The sequence below is a fragment of the Kogia breviceps genome, chromosome 11 (genome assembly GCF_026419965.1).
Source record: "Kogia breviceps isolate mKogBre1 chromosome 11, mKogBre1 haplotype 1, whole genome shotgun sequence".
In the NCBI taxonomy this organism is placed as follows: domain Eukaryota; kingdom Metazoa; phylum Chordata; class Mammalia; order Artiodactyla; family Physeteridae; genus Kogia; species Kogia breviceps.
The window spans coordinates 79944256-79966196 of record NC_081320.1 but is presented as its reverse complement, the minus strand read 5'-3'; the positions used below and the strand labels follow the sequence as shown (position 1 = coordinate 79966196).

At 46.1% G+C, this 21941-nt stretch overlaps 1 long non-coding RNA gene across 1 annotated transcript in view; it reads left to right on the top strand.

Annotated features, from left to right (window-relative positions):
- LOC136792169 (uncharacterized) overlaps window positions 1-14592 on the top strand; it is a 29861-nt gene extending 15269 nt beyond the window's left edge. Inside the window, exon 3 of the long non-coding RNA XR_010835592.1 lies at window positions 14224-14592. This is a non-coding gene — a long non-coding RNA (uncharacterized lncRNA). The remainder of the gene's footprint in view (window positions 1-14223) is intronic.
- The last annotated feature ends 7349 nt before the right edge of the window (window positions 14593-21941 follow it).

The window sequence follows — 21941 nt, the reverse complement described above, 5'->3', positions numbered from 1 at the left end:
AGGGGATTAGTTAAACAAATTATGGTACATCCATGGTACATGATGCAGCCATTAAATTAAATGAAGTAGAACAATACACTGTATTTCATTAATGGTTACACAGCTCTAAAACTGTACCATGTGGGTGGCTTTGTGAGTGTTACAACTTGCGGGTGGAGATTGCTGTTAAGAATTTTGGAATTAAGGAGCAGGCCAGCTGCATCTTAAATTAAAATCAGATCCCTGGATGTGAGCCGAAATTGCATTTGTATCCTGGCCTCCTGAAAGGGGGAGAGAGAGAAGAACCCGGCATGAACAAGTTTCCTGGAACACCACTGGAAAGCAAAAGGGACGTTGTAAAGATGAGGATGAGACTGGAATTACAATTTCTGGGAGACGGCATGTTTCAGAACTGGCTGTTCCAAGTGGAGAATGACTGTGTGAGTCACTAAATGGAGGATGTCTCTGAGACTCCCTTGCGGAATTGGAATTGGTTGGTCAGGCTAGTTCAGGGCCAGCAACGTGCTTGCCCACCAGCCACTGCCTTGGGGACCAAATATCTGGGAAGCACAGGGTTGAACTGTTTTCCACTGGGAAGATGCACAGGGAGCCCTATGCTGGGGAGAAAAGGAAATGTTTTAAAAGGGGTTGGAATGTGCTACAGAAAGAGGATGAGGATAAACAGACATCAGAGCAGGGAGATGCTGCCAACCACACATGTGAGCGTTTCCAAGGCCCCACCCAGAGCAGTGTTGGCAGGAGGGCATTTCTGGGTGGATGGGTCACCCTCACTTCTCTGAAATAAGCATATGGCAGGGTAGATAGCAACTGTGATGGGTACATCAAACTCATAACCTTACAGCTGGGACTTGGGGAGCACTGACATCTCCCAAAATGATTGCAGTGTGCTTTCTGTCTGGGACCCAAAGAGCAAGGCACGAGGGTTCATGCATGCCCTCCCTGAGTTCCTGGGTCAATGATATGCAGCCAAAAATGAGTAAACCATAGGGTATTGGCCCTCACTGTTACTCTGAGGTACCATTGAATGTGAGTGCCCGTGAGCTGAGGAAGAAAGAGAAGACACTCTAGCAGCCAGCAAGACGCAGGACTGAAAAATGGCGCTCAGGTCTGATGTCCAGGCTGGTGTGGCTCCACCCTTTGAGGACAGATCCCTGATGTTCCAGGTCTCAGGGGGTGTGGACAAGCAGGTTCCCCTGCCCAGGACTCTCAAGTAATAAGTCTCTAATTTGCTTTCCACGTGGCAAGATAAGGCATGAGAACAATGTACTCCCATCATTCACCTTCAGATATTTCACCATGAGATTGGAAATGGCTTTGCATTAGTTGTCTATCGCTGTGTAACAATGTGGCCCAATACTTAGTAGCTTAAGACACTAATGACTTATTATCTCTTGTGGGTACCAGGGCTCAGAAATTCAGGCCAAGCACTGTGAGGAAGGCTTGCCTCTGCTCTACCAACTCTGGGGCTTTAGCTGGAAGGAGCGAAGGCTGGGGCTGGAATGATGGGAAGGCTCATCCACTTACACAGTTGACTGTTGAGGCTGACCACAGGCTGAAGGCCTAGCTGGGCTGCTGGCCAGAAAACCAACATGTAGCCTCTTCATGTACTTTGGGTTTCCTCAGAATATGGTGTCCAGGCCCAAGAACAAGGGTTCCAAGAGAGCCAGGCAGATGCTGTATCCTCTTTATGCCCTAACCTTGGAAATCACATAGTATCACTTCTGTCACATTTGTTGTTGTTGTTGTTGTTGTTAGATTTTGTTGTTGTTGTTAGAATTGAGTCACTAAGTCTAACCTATACTTAAGGGGAGGTTTAGATTCCATCTTTTGGAGAGAGGAGTTTCAAAGAATTTGTGGACCTATTAAAAAACCCACATAGGCCTCATAGTTACATAGATTATGACAAATAGGGATTGAAGGGCTACTTGCTCCCCACAGTTTCTTTTCCTTACCATTACTAAGGTGTTGAAGCTTGAGGGGACCAGGAATTGAAAGGTATCATTAAGACTTTTGCTGTCCAATCCCACTACTGGGCATATACCCTGAGAAAACCGTAATTCAAAAAGAGACATGTACCACAATATTCACTGTAGCTCTATTTACAGTAGCCAGGAGATGGAAGCAACCTAAGTGTCCATTGACAGATGAATGGATAAAGAAGATGTGGCACATATATACAATGGAATATTACTCAGCCATAAAAAGAAATGAAATTGAGTTATTTGTAGTGAGGTGGATGGACTTAAAGTCTGTCATACAGAGTGAAATAAGTCAGAAAGAGAAAAACAAATACTGTATGCTAACATATATATATGTAATCTAAAAAAAAAAAAGGTTCTGAAGAACCTAGGGGCAGGACAGGAATAAACATGATGATGTAGAGAATGGACTTGAGGATACGGGGAGGGGGAAGGGTAAGCTGGGACGAAGTGAGAGAGTAGCATTGACATATATACGCTACCAAATGTAAAATAGACAGCTAGTGGGAAGCAGCTGCATAGCACAGGGAGATCAGCTCGGTGCTTTGTGACCACCTAGAGGGGTGGGATAGGGAGGGTGGGAGGGAGACGCAAGAGGGAGGAGATATGGGGATATATGTACATGTATAGCTGATTCACTCTGTTATAAAGCAGAAACTAACACACCATTGTAAAGCAATTATACTCCAATAAAGATGTTTAAAAAAAAAAAGATTTTTGCTGCTGTGGTGCCATTCAAACCCCAGCCTAGTATGTGAGAAGGAGGTAAAATGGACTCATTCAGCTCCAGCCAGCAGTACCCAAAGAATCCCCAGAGAGGAATTGAATATGGTCCTAAGTTTATGATGTAAGAAAGGGAGGTTCTAGCCTGTAAACAGGGGGCGTTAATAGGAGGCATTATTAGACATTGGACATCCCCTTGGGAAGGTCCACAAAAGAAATCAACAGAAGGGAAGGGGAACTGGACAAAACCTATTAGCATGTGAGTAGTAATCTCTCTAATGTCGTGGGTTTGACCCTGGCCTCTGCAACATGCTAGCTATTTAAATTACAACTGCTTTAACCTAGCTACTTAGCTTATATGAGCTTTGGTTTCCTCAGCTGTAAAATGTGAATGAGAGCAGCACCCATCTCGTAGGGTTTGCGTGAGAATTAAATACAGGTAACCTACAGTGCCTGGCACCTGGCACATCACTGTCACGTTGGTTGTTGTCCTGTCACCAGCCTTTCCCCTCCCACCTCTAAAGAAGACTCAGTTTCTTCCTTTTTCTGAAGCTGAGGGGTCTTGTCTTGCCAGGGAAGTTTCTGTGAGCTTTTCCTATGTGAGAGGAGGGAAGGACCATGAGAAAGGGAAGAGGAACCAGGACTCAACGCTGAGGGAGAAGTTTTTCATGGAATTTTGAAGAATGAAATGCAGGATAGTTCAGGGATGTGAGCCAAGAGAATAGGAGAGAGAAAAAAAACACAGGGTTTTCTAAGACAAATCCTTCATGTGGTTCAAAAAATATGAATGTGAACTTGAGTTCGTTTTTAATTACCTTTTGGTTGTCGTGGCTATTTCTTTGATCAGGACATTGCTCAGAATCTAGACCGTGTGGAGACAGTTTTGTAGGTGTTTGTTACATATTTTGAACTAAAACTAAGGCTCAGAACTAGAGATATAGCTTGATTCTATTTGTGTATGTTTTTGCATAGAAAACTTCTGGAAGAAATACAAGCCATCATTAACAGTAGTTTTCTTTGGGCTGAGAGAGAGACTATTACTTATTTTGTACTCTTTGGTTCTACTAACTTTTTCTTTTTTTTTTTTTAATTTTTTTTATTTTTAAACATCTTTATTGGAGTATAACTGTTTTACAATAGTGTGTTAGTTTTTCCTTTACAACAAAGTGAATCAGTTATACATATACATATGTTCCCATATCTCTTCCCTCTTGCATCACCCTCTCTCCCACCCTCCCTATCCCACCCCTCTAGGTGGTCACAAAGCACAGAGGTGATCTCCCTGTGCTATGTGGCAGCTTCCCACTAGCTGTCTATTTTACATTTGGTAGTGTATATATGTCCCTAACTTTTTCTTTAACGTGGGCAGATATCGCTTTCTGGATCTACTTGACACAAATTAGGTGTTTGTTTTTGTTTTTATAAATAGCCGTTTATTAAATACCCATTAAATATCTGTGTTAGAAACTTTATATATGTTATGTCTGATCCTCATAACAACTTTACAAGATCGATTCCATTATTTCCTGTTTCATAGATGAGAAAATTAAAGCTTGAAAGATGAAGTGAATGTTTTAGTTAGGAGATACACACACACACACACACACACACACACACACACACACACACACACACACACGTGTATGTATATATAGAGAGAGAGCCAGAGAGAGAGAATTTTTGGCTCACATGATTGTGGGGCTGGCAAGTCCAAAGTCCATAGGGCAGGCCAGCAGCTGTCAGACCAGGTAAGAGTTCATGCTGCAATCTTGAGTCTGAATTCAGCAGGGCAGCAGGCTGGAAACTCAGGCAGGGTTTCTATGTTGCAGTTTTGGGGATAATTTCTTCTGGAAACCTCAGTCTTTGCACTTGAGGCCTTCAACTAATTGGATGATATGTTTATATTAAGTTGAGTAGTGATTATACAGGTATATTTATAAGCAAAAATTCACTAAGATTTTTGCGTTTTACTGTATGTATGTTATAACTCAATAAGAAAAGGAAAAAAAATATTGAGCAAAATGTCACTTTTTGGGCTTCCCTGGTGGCGCAGTGGTTGAGAGTCCGCCTGCGGATGCAGGGGATACGGGTTCGTGCCCCGGTCCGGGAAGATCCCACATGCCGCGGAGCAGCTGGGCCCGTGAGCCATGGCCGCTGAGCCTGCACGTCCGGAGCCTGTGCCCCGCAACGGGAGAGGCCACAACAGTGAGAGGCCCGCATACCACAAAAAAAAAAAAAAAAAAAAAAAAAAAAAAAAAAAAAAAAAGTCACTTTTTTTTAAACAAATGCAAGGAGGTGATTCTCACGAGAGTTGGGACACTGCTTGCCTTTAGGGAGGAGTGAAGGATTGTTACCAGAAAGGACAGGAGGGGGTAATATTCTGAAGTGCAGGTGATATTGTTTCTTGACCTGGAGGTGGTCACACAGATGGTCATTTATTCATGAAAGTCTTAATAACATTTTTGTTTCATATACTCTTATGTACATGGCTATGTTTTACAACTTTAAAAACCTTTTCAACAATCAACTTAGTTGTTGCTCTCTTTTATTTATTTATTTATTTATTTTTGGCTGCGTTGGGTCTTCGTTGCTGCGCGCGGGCTTTCTCTAGTTGCGGAGAGCGGGGGCTACTCTTTGTTGCGGTATGCGGGCTTCTCACTGTGGTGGCTTTTCTTTTTGCAGAGCACAGGCTCTAGGTGTGGGGTCTTCAGTAGTTGTGGCTCACGGGCTCAGTAGTTGTGGCTCGCGGGCTCTAGAGTGCAGGCTCAGCAGTTGTGGAGCACAGTCTTAGTTGCTCCGTGGCATGTGGGATCTTCCCGGACCAGGGCTCGAACCCATGTCCCCTGCATTGGCAGGTGGATTCTCAACCACTGCGCCACCAGGGAAGCCCCCATTGTTGCTTTTTTGATGCAATTGAAGACTGGAGATGCTGGGAAGGACCCCTTGCAGGCAGAGTGGCCTCAGCTCGGAGGGCCAGCTCCCGGGTCAGGTTCTGCTGCACCTCCCTGCAAGGACCACTTCCTTCACCTGCCTCTCAGCCCATTTAGGGCTCCTGGAAATTGCCCCTCCCTCATTTCAGGGCTCGTGATCAAGAGGAGACACATCTCATTGTGGAAAATTTGTTTCACTTAAGAAACAGCATTTTCTTCCCTCGTCTGATGTGTTGATTAGATTTCAGACAGGATTAGTGGGGTTGATGGCATTAAGTAAAGTCATCTCCTTTGGAAACAGCCCAGGAAGTCTGGATTCCATTTTTAAAAGCGTTGGGTCCCATTAACATGAAATATTGAGAACCGTGTGGATTCCGATTCGATGGGAGAAGTCAGAACTCCAAGTACTGGCAGGCCTGTGTGGATACCTCTGGGGCAGGGAGAGGAGGGTGGGAAATGAGGACAACATAATTTGTCAGTAAGGTCAGAGAATTCTCGGCAACTCTCTTCCTCCAGAACAAGTGATCAACAAATCAAATATGGCCCATCTGCCAAGAAATGGCTGAATAAATTACAGTACACCTGTACCATGAAATAATGTGCATTCACTTAAAATTTCAAATTAGAGTTATACCAATGGACTTGGATAGAGTTCCACCAGGTATTATTATTAAATGAGAAAAGCAAAATATTTTAGCTTTTAAAGCATCTAAAATATGATCCTATCATATAAAACCATGACAAACAACCTCCCCATTTATGACATGAGTACTTATGTACATGAATATGTGCCTCTATATGAGTCTACATATATGGAGAAAAATATGGAAAGAAACATACAAGATTGTTAATATCAGTTACCCCTGGCAGGATTTGGGTTTGTGGTAGGTGCTGAAGAGGGTTGGGGAGAGAGGAAAGTTGGAACCAAACAAAAGGGAACCATAACAAAAAAGAGCCAACAATTATGATGTGATCACATTTATGTGTTTATGTAAAAATGAATAAGGGGGAGGGTGTTAAACTATGTGGTGCATCTCTACTGCCTCTAGCCCTGCCCCAGGCATTGTAGATAACAGAGGAAGTCTCTGTCCGCTAGAAGCTTACATTCCCTTTGGGGAAACAAGGCATAAGCACTCGCAGCACTTGGTGTCAACGTAATTTGACACTCTAATCTCTGTCTCCTGTGTTCCTGTTTATTTAACAAGCATTTCCTGAGCCCACAGTAGGCACTAGCCATGATCACTGCCCTAGGGAACATATCTAGTTGTGGAAAATGCAATATAATTAGAGATGGATACATAGAAGCGCTGAGTAAATATTTATTGCATTGGGTTAAAATAGCTATAATTTGGACATAGCTGCTATATAAGATTTTGGTCATTATAGTCAAATCAAGATCTAAAGGGACCTTACTACCTATCTAGTCTGACTTCCTTATAATTACGTATGTGGAAACCAAGGCAAGTAGATGAGAATAGTCACTTGTAGTGTACAGCAGAGCTGGGATGCCAACCCACAGCTCGAGGACCACTCATTTCTTTCTGCCATAGTGTGAAGTCTTCAAGCAGAACTGAGAACAAATAATGCCTGAGTGAAGCATTTGACATTTTAGTCATGTTTCAGATGAGGCAGCTGATATAATGGGGAAAACATTGTGCTATAGGTTGAATTCTGTTCCTCCAAAACATATGTTCAAGTCTTAACCTCTGAAACCTGCAAACATGACCTTTTTTGGAAATAGGGCCTTCAGATGTAATCACGTTACATCTGATGAGGTCATACAGGATTAGGGTGGTCCCTAAGTCCAAAGTGACTGGTATCATTATAAGTAGAGGGAAAAGACATAAAGGAATTTTAAATACCTATTACTGAGTGAAAGAAGTCAATCTGGAAAGCCTACATACTGTATGACATTCTGGAAAAGGCAAAATGATGGAGACAGTGAAAAGATCAGTGGTTGCCAGGGGTTAGAGGGGAGGATGAATAGTTAGAGCAAAGAGGATTTTAGGGCAGTGAAAACACTCTGTGTGATATCATAATGATGGTTACATGTCTATACAGTTTTTCCGAACCCAGAGTGTACAACACTGGGACTTCCCTGGTGGTCCAGTGATTAAGACTCTGTGCTTCTACTGCAGGGGGTGCGGGTTCGATCCCTGGTCGGGGAACTAAGATCCTGCATGCTGTGTGGCACAGCCAAAAAGACCCCCCAAAAAACAAACAAAGAAACAAAAAACCACAAAGTGTACAACACCAAGAGTGAACCCTAATGTAAACTATGGACTCTGGGTGAACATGAGGTGTCAGTGCAGGTTTGTTGATTGTAACAAATGTATCACACTGGTGGGGTACATTGATATGGGGGAATTTTGTGTATGTCGGGAGCCATAGGGTATACAGGAACTCACCGTACTTTCCACTCAATTTTGCTAAAATTGCTCTAAAACATATAGTGAACCTAAAACTGCTCTAAAACATATTGTCTGTTTAAGGAAAAAAAAAAAAGAGAGACGCCAGCGCTCACCTCTTGATAGATTGAAAAATGCCTCTCACAGATCTCCTGCCTCTGGTCACCACTGTTTCCTGTTAGCAGTGGCCAGTGGGTGGGATTACAGTGAGGCCAGGTGTAGGAAAAGAAACATGCTGGCTGCCTTCAGCACTTGTTAGCTTGAAAACACGAAAGAGCTTTCCCTCCTTGTTTGACCAGGGGCCAGGAGGGGGCGCTCCTTAGCAGGCTCATACACCACTGCAATGCTCCCGCTGAAATAGAAGTGTGATCTTATTTTTAGCAGATCTGTGTGTCAATGTCACCCTGAAATGAAAGTGCCTGGATGGTGGCAGGACATCATGCTGGGGGCTAAGGGGTCAGTAATTCCAGGGCTGTGGCTGTGGGACTGGATGACAAATTATGACCCAGAGTTGAGGGAGGGGAAATGTCACAGTGCCTTCCATCCCCCCAACAATAGCCTGTGTCTTGAAGGTAGTGAAACCAGGGGGAGGGAGGCAGCTGTGGCAGAGAGGGGGTTGCCTCCCCCCTCCTTTCCCTCCTCCTCCTTATCATTTTGGAGCTGTGCTAAGCACTTCACATGCATTTCTTTCTTTCTTTTTTTGTCTTGCTATTTTCTTCATTTAAAATTTATTTTATTGAAGTATAGTTGATTTACAATTCTATGTTAATTTCTACTGTGCAGCAAAGTGATTCAGTTACACATATACATTTATGTATTGATATATATATGTATGCATTCTTTTATTCTTTTTCATATTCTTTCCCATTATGGTTTATCACAGGATACTGAATATAGTTCCCTGTGCTATACAGTAGGTCCTTGTTTTTTTATCCATTCTGTATATAATAGTTTGCATTTGCTAATCCCAAACTCCCAGTACATCCCTCCCTCACCCCCCTCCTCCTTGGCAACCAGGAGTCTGTTCTCTATTTCTGCTTCACATGCATTTCTTTGTCTCTGATTTAGAGTCTAAAGGTGACCCCTCTCCTTTTATGAGCTGTGGGACTCTGAGACTATCACTTACACTCTCTGAAGCTCAGTTCCCACGTTTGAAGTGGGGACATTAGCACCTGTGGGGGTTACTGAGGGTGTGGGGTAGTGGAGACAATCCAGTCTTTTGAGTCAGGCGGCCGGGGGGCAGTTCCTGAAGTTCTGCTCACCAGGTCCCTTCTTCTCCTTGCACTAACAAACAGAGATGATCATACCCCCTGCATAGGATTTAGGGGAGAATTTAAGGGACTTAATAAAAAACTACTATTTGAATGTCTGCCCTGTACCAGCCATTATACCAGGGCTCCAACACACACTCATTTAGCATGACAGCTGATGATAGCATATGAGAGATTAAGCTGTTCCCATTTCACAGATGAGGACACCGAGGGCAGAGAGGTTAGGTCTCAGAGCTTGGACCTAAAGCCAGGCCTGGGGTGCACTTTCTAAGATAAGTGTCTGTACAGCAGGCACTGACCCTTAGCTCACAGGGCTGATGTAAGAATCAAATAACAAGGCATTTGTAAACAACGCAATGAAAACAGTGCTTTGTAAATATAGGCAGCTTAAAACAAAAAGTACTTCTATTTTTTAACTTGACATTTAAGACTTGGAGAACATCACAAATGTTATATTCTTGTGGATAGTCTTATTTAGACTAAAATTACAAGAAGTGTTCACCAACTGAAAAGATTTTTACAGCTCCCCCAAACTGTTTACTAACAAGCATCTACAGGTTTGTTTTTATGGTACTGATGTAGTTTTGAATGTCAAATGACAGTCTGCTGGGATGGAAAATCAAAATAGGGCTTTTTTTTTTTTTTTTTTTTTTTTTTTTTTTGCGGTACGCAGGCCTCTCACTGTTGTGGCCTCTCCCGTTGCAGAGCACAGGCTCCAGACGCTCAGGCTCAGCGGCCATGGCTCACGGGCCTAGCAGCTCTGCGGCATGTGGGATCGTCCCAGACCGGGGCACGAACCTGCGTCCCCTCCATCAGCAGACAGACTCTCAACCACTGTGCCATCAGGGAAGCCCGAAATAGGGCTTTTTATTTAAAAAAATAATAATAATAGGACATCATTTAGCCCAAGTGGAAGATACTCAATAAATAATGTTAAAATACACTTTTTTTCCCTGGTGGCTGTCACAAACAGTTTTTCTCTCTCTCCCTTCCTCTCTGTCTGTACAGCATTCCCTCAACTTTGCCTCCTCTGAGCTTCTGCACTGGCTTCTGGTTTCATTTCTTCCATTTTCTCTTCACTGGGTGTTGACTGCTGTTAGTGACTAGTTGTGCTGCGGATGGAGCTCCCTAGGATGGAGGCGAGGGCTGCAGGAGAGGTCCCCTGGGCAGGGCCAGCTTTATAGACATGTGGCCAGTGCAGTCACACAAGGCCCCACACTCCTAAAGGGTCCGTCCCTCCACTCTTGGTTTAATGCTCTGCAGTTGCTGTCTTGAAATTCTTAATAGTTCTGTCTTTGAATTTGTGTTTTTGAGTGAAGTCTGATGGGACAGTGGAGCCTGGTTTCATTCATGGTCCCTCCCCTTGCTGCCTCCCGGGGACCCTCTTCCCTGCCCCCTGGGGCTCCAGGCCCTGCCTGCCTGCCCCTCCCCACCCCTCTCCTGCAACCACTGCCGTTCTCTGCCCAGGGGTGACCAGATCTCACTGGAGGGACAGACCCTTGGACCTGATTACAGGTATGAGGAAGGTCATGGTCAGGCCCATGCCCCTCTCCCACCCCACCACATCTCAGGGTGGGGTTGCCAACAGCCGTCCTCCTTCAGGGCTGGCATAGGTGGCCTGGCTAGAACCTCCTGCCGACCCCTGATGGAGGTACAAGTGCATCTGTGTGTGAGGATTGCAATCCCTTGAGGTCACCTGGCCTCTGTGGCTTGAGGTGGTAGCCCTTCAGCTGTGGGAGGGGAGAATGACTTTCCCAACCCAGCAGGGACCCTGCACTTTTATTTTGCATGGGACCCTCAAATTATGCAGGGGACCCTTGCGCGGGGGTCTCTCTTCCAGTACTTCAGTGGGCACCAAGGTCCCAGGTCTTGTTTCATTCTTTTCCTGCCTCCTGAACTCCCCTCCCCACTGTCCTTCACCTGTTTTCCCCCCCGTTCATTCAGAACTCAATTTAGATGCCATCTCGGCGGGCTGCCCCCGCCCCGCCATTCCCAGCCCTCATTTGTGTCGCTTTCCTTCGTCTGCCTGCGGCACCCAGTGCAGCCTCTGCCACCAACTCTGGCTCTAATCCTTGTACTCTTGACCTATTTGGGCCTCAGTTTCCTCTTTATAATGGGGGAGGGAGGGTTGGCGAGCTCTTGGAGGCCCCTTCCAGCTCTGCCTTCCAGTCCGTGATTCCACACGTGTGGGTCTCGACCCCCAGCAAGAGTGTGAGCAACGTGCAGGACGAGACCTACCCTTCCCCTTGTCTGTGCCTCAGTTCCCACCCCTGTGCCCAGCACGTCACAAACACCTGACAAATGTGCATTGAACTGGATTGTGAGAGTCTGTAAAACACTCAGTTCCTTGGAACAAAGGCACAGCAGGCCTTTCAGACTCTCCTGCAAAGGGATCTCTTCAGGCGTGTGACCTGGTGTGGCTTCAGGCTTTCAGATCCATCTCATGTCCATCCAGCTGCTCCCAGTGGGCTGAGGCCATCATAGTGCAAAGCCTGGGTCAACCTAGAGGTGGCCTTTCCTGGCTGTGTTTCCAGCAGAGGCCACTGCTGCCCCACTGTGGGTGCCCTGTGTGAGCTTCCCTGATGGGCTGGTAACTGTCCACTCAAGCAGGGTGCACCCTTGACCTTTCGCCCCAGCCTGAGAGTCAGCTGCCCTTTGCCCCTGGAAGCCAACTGGCAGCTACTTGGCCAGAGACTAAAGGGGACGATAGCTTGAAGGCAGGCAGCTGGCCTGGGAGTCCAGCCTTCATCTGTCAGCCCATTCCAGGGGGAGGAGCACAGGTGATGGGAAAAAAGCAAGAGAAAAGCACTTCCTCCAAAGGGCATCGATGTCAGAGATATAGTACAGATTTGAACACATAGGATGGGGAAAGGGAAGACCACCTCTACTCCCTCGGACTTCTCAAACTTTAGAGTGCAGAGGAAACACTTGGACAGAGTATTTAAAATTCAGATTCCCAACCTCACACATGAGAGAGTCTGACTCAGTAGGTCTGGGGTGGGCCCTGGAATCTGCATTTGTAACTGCCTGTCTGGACATGGTAGAGAAATCCTGCCTTCTGCAGCCTCCAGTGCCCTGGGCCCTGATGACATCACCAGCAGCGTGTAACAGTGCATCCCTATTCTCTATTTCCTCGGGATAGTTTCCTGGCAGGAGAATTATTGAATCTGAGGGTGCTTCTTTTCCAGAGACACTGATTGCAAGACTGCTCTGTGGTTACACACTGGGCAGGCAAAGTTCCCTTTCTGGCTGGAGAGACTTAAGATTTTGGGAGCCAAACAGGTCTGCAAGATACTGGATGGGAAAGACTCTCTTTACTGTTGAGCTGAATCTCTCTGTAGGTCCTGTTTTCTTCAAAGAAAGCAGATTCCAGCTCTACCTAGCTCTAACACTTCCAAGTTTTGTGGCTGTGCTAGTCAGAGGTTTCAGTTGTAAACAGTTCTTGGTTTTCTGAAACAGAGTAAGAATTTACTGGAGGGTGTGGTCTGCTGAATAATGGTACTCGGAAGATGTCCATGTCCTAATCCCTGGAACCTGGGAATATGTCGCCTTACATTGCAAAAGTGGCTTTGCAGATGTGAATAAATCAGGGATCTTGGGAAGGGAGAGTATCCTGGATAATTTGGGTGAGCCTGATGTAATTACAAGAGTCCTTATAGGAGTCTAGCAGGAAGGTCAGAGTCAGAGAAAGAGATGTGACATTGGAAGGGAAGGTCAGAGAGAGATTTGAAGATGTTCCACTGCTGGCTTTGAAGACGGATGGAAGGAACATGAATCAAGGAATTCAGGAAAAGGCATTGTCTAGAAGCTAGAAAAGGCAAGGAAATGGATTCTCCCTTAGAGCTTCCAGCCCTGCCAATGCCTTGATTTTATCTGCAATAGACCTGTTTCAGACTTCTGACCTCCAGAATTATAAGATAAGTTTGTGTTGCTTTAAGTCACTAAGTTTGCGGTAATTTGTTACAGCAGCGATAGGAAACTATTACAGCAGGAAAGAAGGCAACTCAGAGAACTGATGGGGAGGCTGGAGAATCTGGTCCAAGTAGGTGAGGCGCAGGTAACATCCTGCCGCAGGAACGGCCTGCTCAGGACGCTGTCCCTGCTGGACACTTGCTGCTAACTTTGTGGGCCCCACTGCCTGGGGACTGTGCTGCTGCTGCCCAATCCCACCTCAGCTTATCATTTCAGGATACATTTCAAAAACGATAAGTTTTCCTACAGAACCCGAATGTCTTTGTCACACCTAGCAAAATGAGCTGTAATTTCTTGATTAGGCAATATCTAGTTTCTAATCAGGTTTCCCCAATTTTCTCAAAATATCTCTTTAGAGATGGTTTATTCTAAAAGGGATCTAAACAGGATCAGCACATCACATTTGGATATTCCATCTCTTGATTCTCTTACAGGCAATCATGCAGTCCCCATCCTCCCTTATTTTTCACCCATATTTTTTTCCTCCACATTATTGACTTGCTGCAGAAACTGGGCCAATTGTCCTGTAGAACAGATTACCCTGAATGTTCATTAAAAGAGGGGGTACGTACTGTCGTGGAAGAAGGTGGACTTTGGAGAGTCTTGAGATCAAAGCCCGGCTCTGGGGTTTACCTTTGTGTCCCTGCACCCCTCACTTTATCCACTAGAGTTTGATCAGAGAGGCAGAGCCACGATGAATGATATCAGGTAAAGACATCTGGGGGAGAATTAGGCATCACACAATTGCGGATCTGGTTAAGCAGTCTACGTAAAGTCGTTGTTTCTGCGTCCAGTATTGGGCATGAAGACCCCCGGGCCAGCAGTTGGGAAGGAAAGATAGATGTGAAGTTGGGGAGAAAAAGACAAACTGGAACCCACAAAAATGAACTGGGCCCCTCAGGGAGAAACTGCAATTTGCATTTGTCTTGCTTCCTTACAGTGACGCAGGTGACTTGCAGGATTAGTTGGTGACCCACAGAGCCACACACACAGCTGGCCCAGGATTTGGAGAAGCAGATGGAGAAGACTGGGCTGGAGCAAGAGGGACAGTGGACTCACAGCTGCCACACACCAACGAGGTGAGCCAGGAGCCCGACATCAACCTGCATGGCGGCTACTGGTTGGATGGGGTTTAAGGAGTGCCCTTTATGCAAACAGATTTCCCTCCCTTAAAATATATTTTTAAAATTTGACCAGAAAACCTGAAAATATAGAAAGGATTAAACAAGGAAATAAATAAATAAACCCATAATTAAATAATCCACAGCTAAAAAACAAACAAACAAACAAACAAACAACAACAAAAAAAGCATAGGGCTTCCCTGGTGGCGCAGTGGTTGAGAATCCGCCTGCCGATGCAGGGGACACGGGCTCGTGCCCCGGTCCGGGAAGATCCCACACGCCGCGGAGCGGCTGGGCCCGTGAGCCATGGCCGCTGAGCCTGCGCGTCCGGAGCCTGTGCTCCGCAACGGGAGAGGCCACAACAGTGAGAGGCCCGCGTACCACAAAAAAAAAAAAAAAAAAAAAAAAAAATCCACAGCTACTGTTAACATTTAGGGTTTTGTCTTTTACGTATTTTTCTATTATATATTATACACACACATCTGTATTATATATAGTTTCACAATTATAATTAATTTGTGTATACAGTTCTGAATCCCACTTTTTTCTCTTAACATGATTCTTGTATATGCCCAGTGATTAAAGTTCTTGGAAAACATCACCTTTATTTATTTATTCTTTTAAAGATTTTTTTTTGGATATGGACCATTTTAAAACTTTTATTGAATTTGTCACAATATTACTTCTGCTTTTTGTTTTGGTTTTTTGGCCGTGAGGCATGTGGGATTTTACCTCCCTGACCAGGGATCGAACCTGCATTCCCTGCATTGGAAGGAGAAGTCTTAACCACTGGACTGCCAGGGAAGTCCCCTGAAAACATCACTTTTAATGGATATCATTGTCCATCATAAAGCTGTAGCACAGTTGTTCAACAATTTCCCTATTATTGAATATTTATGCTATTTTCCATATCTTTAGTGGCAGTGTCATGAGCATCTATATACATCTTAGTTCCTATCCCAGAATATGTCCTCAGGAAGATGGAATTACTGGTTAAAGAGCCCCAGCATTTAATGCTTTACCCCCCCAAAAGAAACCATAACCGAAACATATAGAAAAAATATCCAAAGAAGGTGTTTCTTCCTACTCTCAACCCTCAAGCCAGGAATGCATCCAATTTTGACCATTTGTCTAATACTCAGTCAGGAATTCAGAGTGGTTCAGTGATACCCAGCTCTCATTCTTGAATGATTAAGGCATGAGCCCAGGCAGTGATGTATAGGTTGCCAGGGGACTCTGGCTCAGGGCCCCTCAGCACTGAATCGCTAGACTGACATGTGTTCTCCCCACCGTGGAGAGGAGATGCAGGGTGGAGAGGGGATGCAGGGTGGGGAGGGGACGCAGAGCAGAGGAACCATTCTAGCCCTGGCCCCCCAGGATCCTCCCTCACTGGAGCCCTTCAGGCTGGGAGTGCCGGCAGGAGGCCCAAGAATCGATGGTCCTGAGGCCAGTGTATCTGAGGTTTGCTCTCGTCCAGAATTCAGAGTAGGGAAAAGAAAACTGCATCTGGGTCAAGGTGAGCCTGTCTGGTTGGAGGTCCCAAGGCTACACAGAGGACAAGAGTGATCAGAGCATTGAGCCAGGTGTGGCAATGAAGGAGAGCAATGATGCCGGTTCACGCAGGAACCCCGCCGGAGGAGCCCTTCCATCTGAGATAGTAGCCCTCTCTGCGGGTGGTCAGCCACACGGTCTTAAACCTCCACGACTTACATCTTAGTGCCAAGGCCATCCCTTCATTTTAAAAGGAAGGAGGAAGAAAACTAGTACCCGCTGGGGATTTGCTGAGTGCCAGGCACTTTAAAACACAAGGGAGGCCTATTAATCCCCATTGTTACAAATGAGCACACCAAGGCCAAGAGAAACAAAAGGCCTTGCTTAAGGTTACGGGGCCAATTAATTAAGGGCAAGGGTCAGAACTGGGTGCTTTTCAATCCCTGGGTACAGATGCAGGTACAGTAGGGAGACCACTGAGCTTGGGTACTCCTCCAAGCTCTGCTGTGTATTAATTCTTTGAACATGGGGATGGTACTCATGCCTTCTGAGCTTCAGCTTTCCTCTTCTGTAAAATGGGGGACTGCTTGCTTTGTGGGGTTCCTGTTCAGAGTAACAGGGATGATGCTTGAAAAGGACCTGGTATCATGCTTGGGCCATAGGAGGAGCTTACTGAAGCCAGTTGTAACATTCACTACTTTTGCTTCTGTCCCACCTCTTCTGGGAGCCCTGATGGGGAAGCTCATCCAGGTATGGATGGATCACAGGGATTTCTGGGAGACTTAAGTCTCTGGGACGAATCCCCTCACTCCCTGACCACCCCACTGGCCCCCATCACGTTCGACCCCAGCCCAGCACGCTGGCAGCTTGATTACTTTGCAACACTTTGGCTTTTCTCTCAGAGCAGAAAGAAGGCTCTGGACTCTACATCACTTTCATGCTCCCCAGATAGACCTGGTCCCCAGATAGAGGAAGGACAAGGCTCAGAGCTGGGTGCGGGTGGGGAGGAGGTAACTGGAGCATTACCTGTACGAAGTGTCCTACGTCTAAGTGATATTTTATCCTGCTCCTTGTGAGGGTCTCCAATGAGCAGAGGACTGTTAGTGGCCTGCGCAGTTGGTGCCTAGGCCTTTGCAGACCCACCTCAAGTTTTCCTGGGAGTTTAGCTAAACACTCCCACCTCAGCCCTTTGAAGGCTCTGGGCTGAACTCAGCCACCTCTGACAGGACCACGATGGACCAGGCAAGCACTCGACGGCTGCTTCCCAGCCCGCCTGGGAAACATTTCATTTGCTATTTGCAGAATCACAGATGTTGACTTTTGATCTCTTCCTGTCTCCCTCTGGGCCTCAGATCAGTAATGACAACTATTTCATTTCTTTTTAATTTTTTTTTTCTTTTCCCTATAAAGAGAAAAAGTCATGAGGGCTCAGAAAGGCTGTTAAAATATTGTAAGAGTTATTACACACTAGCTACTGGGGTGAGAAAGAAAAGATCTAGCCCTCTCCACGTAAAGCCAGTGGCAGTCATCAGAAGGGTGCTGAGTGGGGCACCTTTAAAGGCAATGTTTTTAACCTTCCGTGCATTTGTACACCATCCAGGGATCTTGTTATGGTGTAGATTCAGATTCAGTAGGTCTAACGAGCTCCTGGATGAGGGAGGTCCACACTGCTGGTTCCAGACCACACTCAGAGAAAGACATTGAGGTTCTGCCTGTCTCTACCCTGCTCCAGTCCTGAAGTGCTGTGATCTATAAAAACCTCCCTGCCGTCTCCATGCAGCTGGGGCTGTGTAGGTAGTGCTGGCCAAGCTTCTCTCAGCAGACACTTTAATATAATTAAAACCCACACTAGATTCTTATCACTTCTGTTCTGTTTAAACAGAGGATATTCAGATATATACACATTTCCAGAGAAGGTGTCATTGTGGTTTTTTTTGGTTTTTTTGGCCACACCGTGAGGCATATGGAATCTTAGTTCCCCAACCAGGGATCGAACCTGCACCCCCTGCAGTGGAAGTGCGGAGTCCTAACCACCGGACTGCCAGGGAAGTTCCCAAATAAGGTGTCTTTGGGGCTTCCCTGGTGGCGCAGTGGCTGAGAGTCCGCCTGCCGATGCAGGGGACGTGGGTTTGTGCCCCAGTCCGGGAGGATCCCACATGCTGTGGAGTGGCTGGGCCCATGAGCCATGGTCGCTGAGCCTGTGTGTCCGGGGCCTGTGCTCCGCAACGGGAGAGGCCGCAACAGTAAGAGGCCCGTATACCGCAAAAAAAAAAAAAAAAAAAAAAAAAAAAAGAAGGTGTCTTTGGACCAGAATCTGTCCCAGTAGGTCACACAAAGACTCTTATTGGGGGTGGGGGTCTTCCTTCTCTCACTCCTTTCCATCCTTTGGGTTATTTGTCATTTTTTCAAATGAAATTCAGCTCAACAATTATGATTTTATGCTGAACCTTTTGCCACTCCACAAATGGGCAAGTCTCTGAATACCCAGTGAAAATTACCTTTCTCCTTCTATATAGCTAGTTACTTATTTAAAAATACATGTTCTATGTATTTAGAGCACATAGGCTCAACTTTAAGAAAATATGACTGAAACATAATGCAATGGATAATTAGTGTGCATTAGAAAGTGATCTTAGTTTCATAAAAGGATTCACTGCGGCATGCCTTCACGTGATGAGTTCTTTTCTGGTCATTTAACTATGAAAATCTTGCTCTCAGAGATTCTGATTTAACTGGTCTAAGGAGGGACTAGGGCCCTAATTTTTTTTTTTTTTAAAGCTCCCAGGGTGATTCTAATGCACATCCAGGTTTGAGAGCTACTAGACTAAATGATGTCAAGCTTCCAACTTTAAACTGTTCAGATGACTTGCTGTTCATTTAAATTCAACACACATTTTTGTACACCTGTTGTGTGCCAGGCACTATGTGAGGCTTCAGATACATGAAGTCCTGGTTCCTACATTCAAGGCTCCCACAGTCTAGCAGGGGAGATAAAGCATACAGAATTAATTTTTTTCTGGAGACCCCGCAAATAGTGAATCAGGGAAACGGTGTCTGTAATGTACAAATAAAAGACAAGGAAGGAATGGGCAAACCTGCATGTATCTCCTCCACATCATTACTATCCCTCTCCCTTCCTTCCAAAGGGAATAGAAGATGGATTAAGTAGGAGAACCATGAGCTGCAGGGCAGACGCTTGGCAATCAGAGTTGAGTTCTGGGGAGAATGGGAGGGCTCTGGGAGTCTGAGGTGTGTAGCCGTCCAGACTGGGTGATTTCTTTTTTTTTTTTTCTTTTAATTTTTTGGCTGCATTGGGTGTTCATTGCTGCGCGTGGGCATTCTCTACTTGCGGTGAGTGGGGGCTACTCTGTTGTGGTACGGGGGCTTCTCATTACGGTGGCTTCTCTTGTTGAGGAGCACGAGCTCTAGGCACACTGGCTTCAGTAGTTGTGTCATGCAGGCTCAGTAGTTGTGGCTCGCGGGCTCTAGAGCGCAGGCTCAGTAGTTGTGGCGCAAGGGCTTGGTTGCTCCGAGGCATGTGGGATTTTCCCGGACCAGGGCTCGAACCCATGTCCCCTGCATTGGCAGGTGGATTTTTAACCACTGCGCCACCTGGGAAGTCCCCAGACTGGGTGATTTCTTCATGCAGGAATGCAAAACCTGCTGTGGCAGAGTATGAGATGATTCTCAGCAGCTCCTCTGCCAAAACTGTCAAGAAATTCAAGTTGCCTTCTCCACCTCCTTTTCCGAACATGTCCCCAGCCTCCCGGTTTGGGTGCTCTTCTCCCCAGATGGCCTTCCCTGGTCCCCTCACTACTCTAGGTCCTTCACCCCGTCCAGGCTTACCTGTCCCCAAATAACCTCTCACCAATGGTAGTTCTGACCCCTGTGCTGCAGGCATCAGTGAGCGGGGCTGGCTTCCACATGGAGCTACGAATGGCCAAAAGACCCACTCAAAAACACTTCCGTTGTAAGGTAGGGACTCTGTTCTTCCAAATGTCACTCCAACGTGGGAGAATTCAAGAATAAGATGTTTTAATAAAGTCAGAACCAGGCAGCCCCCAGCTTACATTAATCCACCGAAGAGCAGAGCAAATGGATTTTGGCAGAAAGTAGCATATGCCCCAAGCATTCCCCTTGACCTTACCTCTGGGCCTCACTTCTGGGTCAAGTGGGATCCTCTCCCACAAGGGAGAGAGAACTTGCTCCCAGGCCAAGTTGGCCAAAGGGGAAATGGGCTGCTTCTTAAGACGCTCAGCTTCCGCATTGTGTGAGGATATGGGGTGAGGTTTCGGGGCAGGACTGTTTGAACAATGGATAGGGTGTTGGCTACTTTTAATGTGCCTTACAGGGAGCCTCTAAAAACCACTTTGTGACCTGCCTTTAGCTGCCTTCCAGCTCTGTGATTCTTTGAAATATTTGAACTGAATTTAGGAGGTCTCCTGCAAGTGGAGGAGCCCTGGTAATCCTGCAAAGCCATGAGTATGAACAAATATTAACTGGGACTCTCCTCAGACGCCACTCTGTGACCCTCAAGTATTTCCTATCACTCAGTCCTCACGGTCATTCCAAGGGGTAGATATTATACCCATTTTACAAATAAGGAAACTGAGGCTCAAAGAAGCTGAAATATTTGCCCAATATCCCACAAAAAACAAGCAGTTCGAGTCCAGATTTCCTAACTTTTAGTCTGATGCTCAGAGTATGATATTATTATGATTTGCATTCTGTTCAGACACAGTAAGAGCTGGAAAAATCCCAGAGTATTTATTCAAGAAAGAAAGTGATCTCAAAGAAGAAGAAATGGATTTGGTGGAATTGAATGGATGGGTTAGCTCAGGGCAATCTCGTGAGTTGCCAGCAGAGGGCAGAAGCCTGCCATTCTATATAGGTGCTTACATCCTTTAAAGCCCACGGAGGTCTGGGAGTAAGTGTAGTAAGAATTTTTCACTGAGAGGGAACCCAAAGAAAGAGTAGGAAAGCGCCGGTGTGGACCGCTGTGGTTTCAGGTGGCATGCATCTGGGAGCCAGGGGCATGGAAAGGAAAGCATTCTCCTCTTCTGGGTCCCAAGAGGCCTACAGTAGCACAAGACACTGAAACACGCACGGATTCGAATACAAACAATCCAAGATTTGGGTCCTCAATCCCCCAGTGTCTGTCTTCTGTCACTTTCCCTGTTTGTGCCTGCATCTGCATCCATGAAAAGAAGGTAATAACAACTGCCTCCTAGGATGATCAGCTAAAGTACTTTGCAAACTATAAAATGTGCTGGCAGGTTAGTGGAGGTGGGTTTGAATGAAGGCTGCTCTAGTGTCTCTCACTAGCACGTGAGCTGTTGACAAGGAGGCCAGGTTGACACCTGTGCTGGGAGGCCAGGGAAGGGGGTGTGGAGCTGGGGGATTGGAGATGGTAGGCAGAGGAGGGGATGCCACTGCCCCCATTCTCTGGTCAGGGTCCCTCTGACCTCAGGACACTCCACTCCAGTTGACATGCTTCACATGGACTGCCTGTCCTCCGGGGTCCTGTGTCCTCAGAGGAGAGCCCCGAACCTCCCGGGCAGCACCTGAGAGGCCGGAGTTTCAGTGATGTGGCCCAGCTGCCTCAGCCCCAGGGGTGGTGGGCAGAGTCCCTTCCCATCCATACAGCTCAGAACTGAAATGTTGCTGGTGACGCTAAGTGCGAGAGACCAAGGACCCCGCTGCTGCTCACCCCCAACCCGGCACTCGTCACAGTAACAGCACTTTACCGTTCTTCCCAGGAGCGCAACTTCCCATCTCATTTGTGATTTTGTTCACCAGGCCAACAGTCCTGAGAGGGAGGTAGGACAGATACGGTTTTAACTCCAATTTTTTAAGATAAAGAGACTCTCAGCCAGCTTAACAATTTGTCCAAAGTCAAGCAGTAGTTAAAAAACAACAACAAGAACAACGACAAAACCCCAACCAATTCAGAACCTGGTCTTATGGCCTTAAAGACACCACCTTTTACTAATGTTTCTATCAAGAGAGATCTATCTCTCTCCATCTGCTTTCTCTCTTTTTAAA